Raw genomic sequence first — 13,984 nt, forward strand, 5'->3', positions numbered from 1 at the left:
GTGTTTTCATCGTTTACCTACGGGGAAATACACATTTTCCTCACATGTGCATATGTACGTGTGTGTGTGTGTGTGCGTGAAAAGTTCTCGAGAGTTATAAAATAATTTTTAATAAAATTAACAACGACGTCAATGTCGCTCGTCGGTGATTGCCAGCGTGGTGATGGTGATGGTGATGTTGGTGGTGGCACAATCAGCCCAACCACTCAACCACCCAACCACCCAACCGCCAAATGCCGCCAGGTACAGTGAAGCCCCAGCCCAGCAAACGAGGATTCCGCCCCCAGCTTTGCCGATGTGGGCTTTGTTTGGAACTTTGTTTGTTTGATGAAAATATGATAATTGGCAAATTTGACAAGGGAATTTTTCTTAAGTGCGTCGACAACATACACACACAAACTCTCATCCCTTCTTGATTTTCTTGCCCCTCCCCCCCACACACACACACTCCCTTAAAAACGCCCCTTTTCTTGCTGAAAGTTGACAAGATAAAGTTTTTCGACAGCGCCGTGTGGTATGCAACGAAATTTTTTAATGTCAGCCAGGTGGGCGTGTGTGTGTGCGTGTGTGTGTGTGTGCGTGCGTGTGTGTTTGTGTGTGTGTGTATTTGTTATTATGTGATTAAAATTAATTTTACTGCGCGGTTTTTAATTGACGCATCTGCCACGGGGCGCAAAGCCAAACTTCACCTGCTAGAATTTACGCTAAAATTGGAATATACGAGTATCGATCTCAAGATGGGAAGTGACTTTGTAACCAGGTGACTTTATTGAAATTGATTAGCAAATTAATCACATTATATTTGCTTTAATGCTAAACAAAAACTACCAATATCGAGGCTTTTTAAATGGGAAATGAGGGAAACTTTAGCCATATGCAAATAAATAAAACTAATAAGTTGTGGAATCAACATAACTCTAACTATGAACTTGCGTGTCATTGCATGATTTGTGTCGAACATGGGCATAAACAATAATTTCATCAACATGGGAACACCACCAATACCACTTCATGTGTCTATTTTATCAATATTTGTGGGGGGTTGGCCCCTGATGATTATTGGCCATAAACAATGGGCCAAAAGCATAGCACATAATTGGCATTAAAAAAGCATCAAGCAACATGCGTGTATTGCCGCATTGCCGCATTGCCATGTGGCATGCCGAAAAATGCAAAACAGCCGCCAGCCGGTTAATTCTATTATCAATCAAAGGATCCAGGACATGTGAAGGAGTTTGGCTATGGGTATGAATGTGGGTATGGGTATGAGTATGGGTATGAGTATGGGTTTGTGTATGGGTATGGGTATGAGTATGGGTATGAGTATGGGTATGAGTATGGGTTTGTGTATGGGTATGAGTATGGGTATGGGTATGTGTGTGTTTGGGTTTGGGTTGGGTTGTACGAAAATGTTGGCATGCGTGTTCGATTTTTCATTAGCATACGGGATACAGCGAACTTACTGAACGAGCCACCCTTTCGAATAGAAGAGACATGACAAGACGACAAACGACTCAAATTAATTGCATAAAAATCCAATGGGTGCGGTAAGCCAGGAGGTATTTTTTTTTTTCTTTCCAGCTCCTGAGGGGGTGGCTCTTCTAATTGCCAACTGCTTGGCAGACAAACGAAGCTCACATTCCCCTTATTTTTATTTTCGGGTAGAATGTAAATTTTTCAGCTTTCTTAAATAAACGTAATTAGCGAAAGTCGCGCGGAAAACACTCGTCGCATGGATTTTCTTCATCTTACTCATTCAACTTGGCATCCTGCGAATGAGTAGTAGTCACACATGTGGCAACTGTACCAATTGTACCAACTGTACTGCAGGATCATGTTGCGATTCTTAAAGATACCTTTACTGCACACTGCTACACTAAGTGAAAAACTTAATTAGTACACATAAATGACAACGAAGTTTTGGGCCCAGCGACGTATGCAAATTGTAAGCCAGCAAATTGTGGGGCGAAACTGTCATTTCGATATTTGGCATTTGTTCGAAAAACGAGCGGGCAAATGAAAAATATGAAAATATGAAAACGATAAATCAACTTTTTGGATTTTCAGCACACCGCACAGACAGCAGAAATCATTTTCAACCCTTGAGCACAAACTTTCTGCAACTCCTTCTGTGGTTGATGAGGCTGCAAACTGCTATATATATATATATTTACATATATATATATATATGTAACATTCAACAGCAATCAAACAAACTATAACAAATAATTTTTGTGGGGCAGGAGGCGGTGGTTTATTGAAGGACGCCTGTGTTGGTTTTTGCCTCCTGTATTGACTGTGAAAATTATGAAAATTTACATTTTTCCCGACCCACCAGCCAAAAGCTGGACAAAAGAACTGGACAGGAGAGTTGTTGCTGTTGTTGCCACTGGATTTCCCTTAGTTTCGGGCCATAATTTCTGGCTACAAATGTTGGAAATTGATTGGGAACGGGAAATGTGGAGCATTAGCAGCGAGCGCAAAGCAAACGATTTGTAATTAACAAAATTGCCAAGCAGCCGAAAAGCCGAAAAGCATTTCGCATTTTACCCTTTTGCATTACAATTGACAAAGCAGTCAATATACATACGACTATATATGAGAGTGGGGGAAGGGGGGTGGTTTTTTTTGGGGGGGCGGAGGTTTGGTGGAAACAACAATAACAAGCACTCGAAGGCAAAAGACGTGAAACGTCGCACAAAATTGGCAGCAGGAGTTGCGCCTACACATGGAAAAATCTTCAAGTGCTTATAAAAATGACGCACTTGAAATTAGGTTTATTCAACTAATTTTGATTAGCGCTTCGATTGCAACGATTTGTGATTTGTGATTTAAAGTTGCGTTTTCAAATGAACAGCAATTTTTCGCTTAGTGCGACAGAAGGAAGCATAAAATGCCAAAAGGAATTAAGGTTATGCCTCAGTCTGCTGTCTCTACACACACATATACATATATGTATTTATGCCACATGAGGCAAGGGTTTTGCAGCAAGTGGAGAGTGGGTGGTGGTGGGGGTGTAAAAAAAGGGTTTAATCAGCGAGCAGCAGCATCTCACACACACACACACGCAGAGATACACAGATACACAGACACACTTGCACACAAAGACACCAATCTACAAATACAAATTAACAATAAGCAATCAAAGACACACACACACAGAAGCAACGAAGCTCTTCAGGGCTTGCTTATAAAATAATTCTCTTCTGTACTTTTGTTCCATATACATACATACATATATATGTATATATATATATATATTTTTTTTTTTAACTTTTAGGCCGTCAGCTGCCAATGGCAAAGGCAAAAACCGTCAAAGGAATTAAAATTCATTCGGGCATAAAAATTTTAAAATATATATATGACTGCCAGCAGCAGCGAAAGTGGAGTGATGGATAGAGATAGCGCATGTATAAAAAAGGGGTAACTTTTGCCAGCAGCAGCATCAACATCAGGTGGCCGGGGGAGGGGGAGGGGGAGGGGGTGCTTGGGGGTTGACTCTGTTGTTAATTTCCAAAAAGCCAAAAGACAAATGAGTAAAAGGCAACAGCCGGGGAAGAAGCTGCGTCTCAATGTCGTCAACTGTTTTTTTTTCTTTTTTTTTTTTTTTGCTTCCTTGCTGAATTTTATGTGCCACACAGCGAGAAAAGACATGTTGCTCATCAGCTAACAGCTACTTGGCGTAGCGTAGAAAAGACGCAGCTATTTCTCGCAGTGTTTGTACTTTGCCGTGCAGCTTGTCATTGATTTTTGATTGTTTCAAGTGTTGCCAAAGGAGTATGCAGTATGAAGTATGAAGTATGAAGTATGGAAGTATGAAGTATGGAGCATGAGGAATGGACGGACTGTGCGGGGCCTTCGAGTGATAAAAAATCGAGAGAAAAAAATTTTCCAGGGGGGGGGAAGCTTAAAAGTCTGCCAAGTGCACCCCAGAGCTTTGACGCCAAGGCTTTTGTTTGTTTGCCTGCTTGTATCGCTGTGGATGTGGATGTGGATGTGGATGTTGCATTTTTGCAACTGGCAATGCCCAAGTTGGCAATTTGCAACAAAAGATAACAAAGAATATGACGACCGAGAGCGCAAACAGAAACCAAAAAAAAAAAAAGCAAAAAGAAAAATAATAAAAGAAAAGAAGCGAGTGAAAAGCGAAGAAAATAAAAGCGGAGAAAAGCAAACATATAAATACAGAGCAGAAACAAAGACCCCGAAAGAGGTCACATATGGAGGAGTCCCTATAGTAAGTATAACCAACCCCCCACCCCTCAACACCCCTTTCACCCAGCTTCCCCATCCATGCAGCTTCAACTTTTATCCTATCGAAAATGATTCATCTGGAAGATTTCTGTATTTATGATATTCATGAGGGTACTTTCGTTCACATTCACTGTTTACTTCCACTTCAGTTCGAAGCTGCTGGCAAAATGTACATACATATTATTGGGAAAAAATCCAACGTGGGTATCATCCATTAAATACCCACTTTGTTTGTAATATCCATAAACGAACAGTTCAATTGAATATTTGGAACGTGCTTTTGATTGCACGGCCTTATTCACTCATTCAATCGCCTAATTCATTCACTTATTCATTCATTCCCACTGACAGACAATTCATCAACTTAAAGACCTCAAATCGCAGGTAATTTCGCCAGCATTTTTGCATTATTTGTCAATTGCCCGGGGGTTTTTCAAAATTCCAGGGGCGATGGAAAGGGGGTTTACGAATTCGAGGGGGGGGGGGGTTGGGGAGCTCTGGCAATTTACAACAATTCAAAGGCATAAATCAAACATTTTGCAAGTTGAAGTTGGCACGAAAACGTGCGTTTTGGGTGGCTAAAATAGGGGTAGGGAGGAGGGTAGGGGAGGGGGAGTTGGGTGGGGGGATTGTCAGTTAGTCAGTCAAATAGTCATTCAGTCAGTCAGTCATTCGTTCATTCGTTCACTCGCTTATTTGCGCGTACACGCACACAGTTTCGCAGTTATTGAATTGATTTGAAGGGGTTTTTCCAGGGGGGAGTGGGGGGTTGATTTTCCAAGGGGGGGTTGGGGGTGGCATCTGAAGCTCCCCCTTGGGGGCACACGCAATTCGCAACTCGTTCGTCTTTCGCCTTTCTTCCCTTGATGTTGTTGTTGTATTTTTTGGATTATAAAGTTTTGTAATTAAAATTTGACAGCTTTACAATTCCCAGGATCTCCACACCCCTTCCCCCCCTTTTGCTCCACCTTATCATTCAGAAAATATGGAAATTGGGTGGGGGGTGGTAAATATCTTCTTCCTTGCCGCGCATTTTCTTATTAGAATTTCACAATTTCACAATTTTACAATTTTCGATTTATGTTTCGATTTTATTGTCTGCCATTTTGTGCGTGAGAATGGGAAGACAAGGATTTGTGCCATTGCCCTTGCCCATGTTTAACCCTTGAGTGGGCGCACTGTGTGCCTTAACCCCACACCTCCCACCCCCCCCGGCAAACGTGCTTACATATGTATATTTTTAATCAAAGCTGCCCACCTTTAACCCAAACTGTGCTCCAACTTTTGTTTCTAATTCGTTAAACTTTTGCTTAATAATTGTCTGGCTGGCACATCAAAAAAAAAAAATAAATAAAAAAATAAAAACCCCTTGACTTTTATTCATATTTGCCAAAAAATAATAATACAAAAAAAAAAAAGTGTAGAATCAGGTTTTTATATATTTTTTGTGTCGATAAGCACTCGAAGTGAGTTGGGATGGTGGGTGGTTTTGGGTGGTTTGGGTGTTCCATGGGTTATTCGGTTTTCGGGGCCCAGTCAGATGTCTAATCCTTTTGCTTATTGATATGATATCTGCACACGCAAAACCAAAAACAAAAAAAAAACAAAACAAAAAAGGGGAAATCCGAAAAAGGTTGTGTATGCCAGCGAAATTTTATTATATAGGTTTTTTGTTTTTTTTTTTGTTTTTGTTGTTTCTGTTTCTGTTTCTGGTTTTTGGGCCGGGGGTTTGAGAGGTCTTTCATAATCAAAAAACGTTAAAATCATAGTCTAGACAATAATTTATGAGCACGGCACATTGCTCATCTCCTCGGTCCTCGGCTTTTTTGGTCCTGTTTTTGGTCCTTTGCCCGCATGGAGGAAAGCCCCCTTCCCCCCTTTCCCCCTTCCCCCCTAAACCCCATCTCCCACTTAACCCTCGAATGCCAATCAACATCTCTCGAGCAAACAGTCGTAAGGCTCGAACCGAAAGTCCTCTTCATCCTGTCTGCTGATGATCCTGCTGCTCCTGCTCGCAGTCATTGTTTTCTGTGTGTGCTTTTACATTTTTTTTTTGTTTCGAATTTTTTTGGTTATTTTTTATTCGTGTGTTAGCCCTCAATGGATATATGAAAATATGAGCAACGGATGGGTATAAAATTCCAAATGTGGGGTTTGTCAGTTTCTAATGGTTTCAACTTCCTTCCGCTTGCAGTTGTCCTTTTTGCCAGCCTTTTTTTGACTTCAGTGTGTCTGTTGTTTCAAGTGAAAATCGTGAAAAATTGGAGGTTAAGCAGGTGTCTGCAACTGCAACACACAAAGCTACTTAAGGGGTCAAAGGAAGCACGTTGGCTCAACAAGAGGTTAAAGCAAATAAAGCCGAAAAAAAAAGGTAAATAAGATATCGATGAAATCGAAATAATCGCTAAGCAAATACAAAATGTATTTCGAAGCAAAGAAAGTCACAGTTTTCTTTTTTTTTTGGTACCCCCAGTTTCGGGGGCGTGGCAGTCAGAGGGGGCGGCACTATGACGGGACACTAATTTGATTTGAACATCAGCGTCAACTTCTAATTGAATTTCAGCCCCTCATCGCTGTCTGTGCATCGATTAACTCGCCTGCGTCTCCTTCTAAACTCAATCTTCGTTTGATGACAATTTCATTCCTATTAGACGGTCGGCAGTTGGCAGTTGGAGGGCTAAATGCCAGTGGAAATGCATAAAAAGCAGCGGGAAAAGAAGTCGAAGAAGAAAAAAAAAATAGATATGGCCAGCTTATTTTAATTGCCCGCCTTGTTTCGACCAAGAGAGGTGGGGGGGGGGGGTAAAACGGAAATGGTAGTGAAATTGGTTGAATTTTTGGCTAAGCAACGGTGGGTTAAATTGTGAATTTTAAATGATAGTTACTCATTGCAAGCTGCAAAACTAGATTTACTTTTATTTTATTGCACACACAAAACATTTTGTTATGCGTTCAAAAATCGAAAGAAAAAAAACAAACAAGAAAGCGAGCAAGCGAGAAAACAAGAATAAAATCAAGTGTTACTATTTTTAAATTAACCCCACAACGCCCACTGTGCGTCGTCTGGGTCTGCGGTCGCATTTTGACCGAGCCACGGCAATTATTTTGACGACGCTTAATTTGCGTTGAGTTGGAGATTTCTCGGATGCGGATGATGACGAGGAAGACGAGATGAGTTTAGATGCGATGCCATGCCATGCGATGCGATGTGATGCGATGAGTTCAGATGAGTTGAAGACTGGCGATGAAGATTGGGAATTGAAGATGGGGAATTGAAGATGGAAATGGGAATGGGAATGGCAATGGGAATGGGGTTGGGGATGGCGACGATGTCGCGGTTAACTTGCATCAAAATTGAAGCGACAGCATAGCAAACTAATTAAAGACCAGGCATTTACCGCCCCAAATTGAATGATTTTTATGCTTAGCCTTTTTTAATTGTTCGAATTTCGTTGAATTGCTTTGGGCACTGCGTTTGATGGCCTTCCTTTACTCCCACCAAAAACAAAAAAAAGGAACTAAAATGCAGAGCATCAGGCATAAGGCGCTATAATGACATATTTCAAGTTCTATGAAATGAAATTAAATAAAATGAAATGAAATGAAATGGTTTTTTTTTTGAGCCCCAACTCTTCATTCATTTTGAAATCAATTGTGTAGTTAATTGCTAAGCTTGCTAGCTGTCTAGGTGCTGTTTTCTTTTCCGCACATCATACAAATATATGATCATCATATATGTCTGGTTTTTATTTAAATTTGTTTTCTTTGTGCCATATTTAATCGCGTGTTACTTACTTACTACCACTTGGCAATTGTATAAATTCTTGGTCTTGTTTTTTGTACTTGGCTATCTATCATAATAATCGTTTTGGACTGTCACACGTACACACAGCGCCGAAGGTTGGCAAACAAAAACGCCAACGGAGGCTAATCAAACACATCAGCAACATCAGGCAGCAAAAGCAACAGCAAAGCAGCAAAGCAGCAAAAGCAACAGCAACAGCAAAGCAGTAAAAGCAACAGAAACAGCAACTTTAACCATGACTGCTTGAATATATCTGCATGCTTTTTGCCACTATGTATCTTCAAGATAATAAATTCAAATGCAAAGTTAATTAATTGCCGAGTTTGCTATTTGCCGTGGGATCAGCAAGAGAGCAACATGTTGCTGCTACCTATCTACCTACCTACCTACATAGCCATGTATTTTACCAACGACGACGACTGCCTTGCAAACTCAATTTAATGGTAAATTAATAAAAAGAAATGAAATTTGATTTATCGACAGGGCAACATGAAGATGGAGATGTGAGTTGCAAAAGTGTCGTCGTCTTTTGCTAATTGAAATGCTAAATTTCCGTTCATGCCTGTAATTGACTTGGAGGCCCAGAGGTGCGATGCGAAATCGAAATTGACAATTTTACAGATTGCCCAGAAATTTGTGTGTGTACCAACAAATATTAATGGCTACAAGACTTTGGGCCAAGACTTGGCAGATTTTTCATTTGAGCAAAACCGAAACCAAAACCAAAACCCACCCACCGCCACCAACTTCTTCACTCGATTATTTGTTGGCCATAAATCACGTGCGAATTCGGTTTTTCCTTTTGGCCAATTGCATTTTCGACTTGTCACCGTTTTAATGGCCTCCAATTAGATAGAGCCCGTGTGTGCATGTTTCTATATTTATAAAGTGGCAAAACAGAAAAAACAAACAAATAAAAAACCATAAAAAATTGAAAAGATTTTCCCTTTAATGAGGTGTGCGCGGGAAAGTTGAAAATCCCAACAAATAATGCTGAAATGCTAAAATGCTAAAATGCTGAATTGTTGAATTGCTGATGCCACACAGCCACGTTGCCGCAGCAACAACAATAATTTTTTTTTAAATTCCAAATTGAACTGAACTAGCTCACGCAACAACAAAAGCCCAAGCGAACGAAAATAAGGAAATAATCAATTTAAAAAAATCAAAATCACACATTTACCCGCCACAAAAACTATACTAAGTACTACTACTATATACCATACATTCATTGCTCCGCATCGCAATCAGTCAATGTGCGACAGAGAGCGATACACGGCGAGTGAGAGAGAGGGGGAGAGAGTGATAGAGAGAGAGAGAGGGAACTATCCATATGGCCGAACTGCTCAGACACACTCACTGATCAGAATCCATATGCGATAAATAAATTGAATTTATCCGCAATTGGTCGAAAATGCCAGGGGGTTGGTGTCTATAGGCTACCAAGTGTGTTTGTGACTCGTCTCATCAGTGGCGCACTGCAAAGGGGATCAAGTAGTTTGTAGAAGAAATAGCAGCTTAAAGATAATACTAAACAGTGCAAGAAGCTTAAGAGGAAAGCGCACTTTAATTTATCGAAACTTCGTAGTTTTGCCTACGCCACTGCATATAGTACGATAATGACTGTTTTTCATTTTAATCAGCAAATACAAATAGCAACCACAGCCACGATAAGCGCAACAGCAACAGCAGCAACACACAACAACAACAACACACAACAACAGCAACACACAGCAACAGCAACACACAACAGCAACACACAACAACACACAACACACAACCCACAACACACAACATCAACATACAGCAATGATTGCAGGCAGTAGTAGTCCTAAACTAAGCTCAATGTCTCCAGTAATCCATGTGCTTTGGTATTTGTGTGCTGATTGATTTGAATTGAATAATTGCAATTGTGCGACTTGTATTTTTGTATTTGCATTTGTATTTGTATTTGCATTATTATTATTATTCGTATTCGTATTCGTATGTCTTTTTGTACATTTTCAGTTCGTTTTTGTGCTTGAATTGAGACTAATGACATGTCGAGATGGATGGAGACGACCATTTCAATAACTAAACCACTAATCCGAATACGAAATACGGTGTTGTGTTTGTTGCCCTCACCCGTTTCATAATATATGTATGTATATCCCCTTGTGAGCAGCGCACCAAAAACTATATATATTTGTTTATATATTGTATATTGTATATTTTAGTCAAACTTTTGCTTCGATTGGCATAATAATTCATACTAAATTCGAATAGTCGCCAATAATTTGGTTTGCTTCGTTTCAATTCTTGAACATTTGACATGTGCAAAACGCAGCAACAACAACCACACACAATCAACCTAATATAATGAGAATCAAATTAATAAACAAAAACGAACAAAAATCTAAAATAATTGAGCTTCTTGCCTTGAAATCAAAGATTACGAATTTCAATTATTTGTTGTTTGATTAGAAAAAGAGAGACTGCGAGAGCAAGTAAAAATTAAGCGACAAAATAAAAATAATAAAAACCGAATTTCTCAGGCAGATCGATTCCGATGAGTTGTTTAAACAGTTGATCTGGTTTTTATTTTTTTTTAGCCGCCTTTGCCGGCTGAGTTTAATTTTAGACCATTTGCGTTAGACATTTGATGGATTTTCCGCTCGATTTGCATTTAAAAATAACACAACGGCATTGTCTTTTGCCTGGAGCGTGTATCCAAATATTTGGCTCTATAGCACATATACCATATTTATATATTTGAGACAACCCTTTCGGGGTTTTGCCTCTGACGTGTGCGGTCTGCGCAAATAACTATTCCATATACATACATACATATATGTTTATATATCTGTATACTCAAATTTCAATTCCAATTAGTTGAGCAAAAAAGCCATCCGTCAATGCGAGAATTAGAATTATATTATTTTTGAGCGCCCATCGTGGGATCGAATTAAATGTGGGGATCGTCGCAGTCACGCGATGATGATGATGTTGATGATGATGATAAGCACAAATCGAATTTGTGCATGAAAAATTATGATTATTTCTATTATTATTTCCAAACCGATTATCTATCACGTCCCAGATGTCCGTTTTATGCTGGTCAACGAAATGCGGGACACCAAACTACTTGTACTATATGTGCTCAATAATCGTGTTGGTTATCAGTCAAATGTGTGTTTGAAAGGTTCCCAAAATGTTTTTATTTAAAATATATTCGTTACTTGGCAGCTCTTCTAATAACCGCATTGAAAAACCTCAAACCTTATCAATGAATTTTTTTTTGTGTGAAAATAACCAACCCATTGTTCATAAATGCCTGTGGTTTTCAACACTGCTAATCAGATATATTTTCGTTTTATTTTTCCTTCTAGTGTTAGGATAAACAACTAAATCTAGCCGCAAAACACAGTAGATACAACATTGATTTTGGTTTTTTCACTCGTTGTTTTTATGGTGCATAAAAAAACAAGTGGATGTTGAAAATTGTTGATAAAAAACTTCTATAAATTGTATATATACATGCACATTTTTGTAGAGCAGATAAAAACCAAAAAACAAAAACCGAAATCGTGAACGTTATTTAATAAATACATTTCTTGTATTCCGCTGGTTTTTTTCCGCATATGCTGTTTGTTTTTGTTTGCGGCGTGTGATAAAAATTTATAACAAACTGCCACCGTACGTGTCGTTTTTGTTTGAAATTATTATGTGCTTAGTATTGGTAAAAAAAAAAAAGAAAACAGAAAACAAAAATCGAAGCGGAAGCTGCTGCGTTGGCTGCTAATTTGTTGTTCATTTGTTTGCTCTGTCAAGAAGCATTTCATTTCATTTTGCTTCTCTTTTTTTTTTGTTGCTAGCTTTTTTTTTTGTTTTTTGATAATATTTTCTCATTTTTTCGATGCGTTTTATTTTTGGAAGCAATGCGCGGCCCAAAAGCACTTTGTCTATAAAAATGCACTTCTGCGAAAAAATAAACACATGCCTCATAGCCAAAACAAACGCACTGCAAGTTGCGGAGCTGCTGCACTTCGACTCTAACAACAAACAACTGTTGCAATTCCATTTAACATCATTTCTGGGCAAAAACGCACAAAAACGCGCAAAAACTCGCCCCAAAACTCGCGCCCCATACAAATGTATGCAAAATAATAGTATTCGTAGCAAACAAAATGCATTTACAAAATGAACTGAACATAAACACTCCAATAAATTCTATAATGTAATAAATTAGCAAGTTAAAACTTGAGAATATCCTTTTCTTGTATCATTTTCCTGTGTAATTTTGCTATTTTGCATGCAAGACAACTAGTATTTTGCCCACAACTGTGTATCGTATATCCCAGGGCCTCGGCGCTCATATGCCTGTCGATCATCTTTGGCTGCCGCCGTTTCGAGGACAAAAAAATATTGTCGCATATTTATGAACATGTGTAACAGATAAATCTGAATCTACGCACACAGCGGCGCTCATAAGTGATTTAGTTGTCAGTCGAGTGCATTTATCACAGCTGTGCATGGACAGCGGTTTTCAGGGTGTAGTGGGGTTTCAGGGGGTTAGGGGGCAGGGTGGTGGCTTGGAGAGGTGTCGTCCGGGCGCCAGTAATCAAACTAATGAGCTTGGGCCCACCAACAGGCGGCAAAAATAGCTTTAAATGGATTTCAAATAAGAAAACGCGCACAAAACGCGAGCAAAACGCAGGCTAAAAGCCAAAGCCGCGCAGAATGGCAGTGGCGCGCAGAGGGGTTTATATATATATATTTCCCTTGCAATTTAAAAGTTAAAGTAAGATTTTCTAGCCTTTCAAAATCAATATATGCTCAAAAAATGTATTAAAAATTTTTCTTTTTTTAACACTGAGTTTTTAAAGCCCCCATGCACGCCACTGTGTGGGTGGTTGGGTGTCTGGCCAAGTGAAGTGATAAAACATTAAAGAAATGCGCTTCTCCTTGTATTTTGTTGTTGTTGTTGTTGTTATTGTGCTTGGTCCTCTTCTTCTCCAGCAACACCTAGGGGTTGCTAATGGAAGCGAAGCCGCTGCTGTTGCCGCTGCTGTTGCACTTAATGGCAAATGATAATGATTGATGCTAAAATGCAATGTGCAGCACTCCCGCCGAGTGCACATCTTCGAATCGCCACAAAAAGCCGCACGTAACACTTCAAGTCAAAGCTTTTCACTTTCACGGGTGGTTTTTCTGGATAAGCAATCATTCAATGCGGTGCATTCATTACAAAAAGACAAAGCAAAAGGAAAAGCAAAAGGAAAACGAAGTGAGGGAAATGGTAAGGATTGTGTCTTATTTTTGCATTAGGGAAATTGGTCGGTTTCTGGGGACTTCTAATGTGTATGCTGCTTATAGAACGAAGTCGCTGTTTGATTTGCGAATATTGAGATTGCTTATAAGAGCAAGTCGCTGTTTGATTTGTGAATATTGAGATCCCTGTTTGATTTGCGAGTATTGACATTCATAGCTGCAATACTTTGCAGCTTCAAGCCCGTAATGTCAAGTAGTCATTGCTGTTTTATCCATCTCATACCCATTTCCACAAGCTACATCTTTCTTTCATTTTTTTTTTTTTCTTACCCATTGGGTACTGTGTAAACAAAGGCATTCAACAAATTTGTAGGCGTAAAAATTGTCTTGTCAATATTTTAATGATATCACTTTACACCCCCTGCTTTTTGCAGGGTCCTTGTCCTTGTCCTCGCCTTCGTCCTCGTCCTTGTCGTTGGGACCCCGTCGTCCTTATTTGCCAGTCGCAAAAGTTTCCTTCTAACTTTTTCCCTTGACTTCATCGTGTTGCGTTGAGTTCGCTGTCCCAGGGAAAAAGGCTCAAAATCCCTGACTGTATGTTCGGTTTTTTTTTTATTCGCCTATTTTTTTTGACTTATTTTTTTTTTTTTTTGGTTGTATTTTAGCCAGTTTGTC

At 39.4% G+C, this 13,984-nt stretch overlaps 1 protein-coding gene across 3 annotated transcripts in view; it reads right to left on the reverse strand.

The window, feature by feature from the left end:
• Positions 1-13,984, reverse strand: part of LOC6525415 (homeobox protein cut) — a 74,796-nt gene that overhangs the window by 17,221 nt on the left and 43,591 nt on the right. The gene's annotated exons all lie outside the window — the stretch shown is intronic.

Source organism: Drosophila yakuba, chromosome X (genome assembly GCF_016746365.2).
Source record: "Drosophila yakuba strain Tai18E2 chromosome X, Prin_Dyak_Tai18E2_2.1, whole genome shotgun sequence".
Taxonomy (NCBI): Eukaryota; Metazoa; Arthropoda; class Insecta; order Diptera; family Drosophilidae; genus Drosophila; species Drosophila yakuba.